The following is a 1,434-nucleotide window of genomic DNA, read 5'->3' as shown; positions in this document are numbered from 1 at the left end:
ACACACACACAAATATACATACATACACACATGTAAGGAAATCTTTTTTTATCATTGTTTTATAATTTGTATCCAATTTCTGTCTTACTTTTTAAAGTATACATTCCTGTTTCACCTGCAGATAAATGAGATGAGTGCACAGTATATCAGCTGAAACTGTTAGCCGTTAGCGCTAACTGTGTTGGAACAACTGGACCTGACCTGGATCAGTTAGTGAACGAAGTCCTTTTAAATGAACAAGCTGTTTGTGACGTAGTGACACATCTCTTTGTTAGAGGATCTCTGCATCCTGACAGACAGGTGACTTTGAAAACACTTCTTTTATAGAGAAGACATTTGGAAAAGGTAAAACGAGAAAGAAAATCCACATTAAAAGTATTAATACTTAAAAATGAGTGATATAATTTATCGATACAATAATTAATAAATTAGAGTTTGTTTTTAAATGTCTGTTTCAGTCGTCTGTAAGCAGGTGTGCTGTCTCCAGGTGGAAGACTGATGTGGATCGCTCTCATTGCCCTTTCAGAAAGCAGAGCAGGACTGGAGAACAAGGTCTGACTTTGTCCCGCTCCTCTCGGTGTGCTCACAGTCACGCTCCCCCCGCTCCACAGAACATCTCCACTCGCCACATATTCAACTACAACTATGCAGAGTCTCGCACACGGCTGCTTGCTTTTTGTTTTGGAGCACTTCTATAGCAGGAGGAGCTGAGGAGAAGTAGTATTTATGTAWGACATTCCTATGATACGCTGTAATRTTAGAATCAGATCTGCAGCTTGTTCTACTTTGCATGTAAGCACAGAACTGTAGGTCGGACCACTGAGAGAACATGTTGCACTGAACACACATCTAAACTTTAGCTGTGGATTAGATTAGCTCTGCACTCAGAACCACTGAAGAACCAGAACAGGATTCTGAAAGTCTCCTTCAGTATCTGAGCTTCCTGCCAGGAAAACTGAAGGAATCAGACGAAAACAACTTCTGGATGAAAYGAGTTGGAGTGTCAGCAGACACGGTGCCTCCCTCATCAACCCGCCAAGAGCTCATGTCCAGAACCAAGCCCTCCCCTCCCTCACTTACAGCACGTTTCAGTCCTCATCACGTAAAGCTCACACACGCTCTTATGTAAAGGTCACTAGCATACCCGTCATGTAGAGCTTACCTGCAGTACACATGTACTCGTCACGTTACTTCCTGTCACATAAAGCTCATGTATGTCCCCGTCACCTTTTTATTACATAAAAGTTTGTGATCTTCAATTGAGGCATACATATGTATGTCCCAATCTCTTAAACCCTGATTCTCATACACCCTGCCTCTCATACACCCTGCCTCTCATAGACCCTGCGTCTCATAGACCCTGCCTCTCTTACACCCTGCCTCTCATAGACCCTGCCTCTCTTACACCCTGCCTCTCATAGACCCTGCCTCTCT

This window comes from Austrofundulus limnaeus, unplaced genomic scaffold (assembly GCF_001266775.1).
Source record: "Austrofundulus limnaeus strain Quisiro unplaced genomic scaffold, Austrofundulus_limnaeus-1.0 Scaffold848, whole genome shotgun sequence".
Taxonomy (NCBI): domain Eukaryota; kingdom Metazoa; phylum Chordata; class Actinopteri; order Cyprinodontiformes; family Rivulidae; genus Austrofundulus; species Austrofundulus limnaeus.
This window is presented reverse-complemented; position numbering follows the sequence as displayed.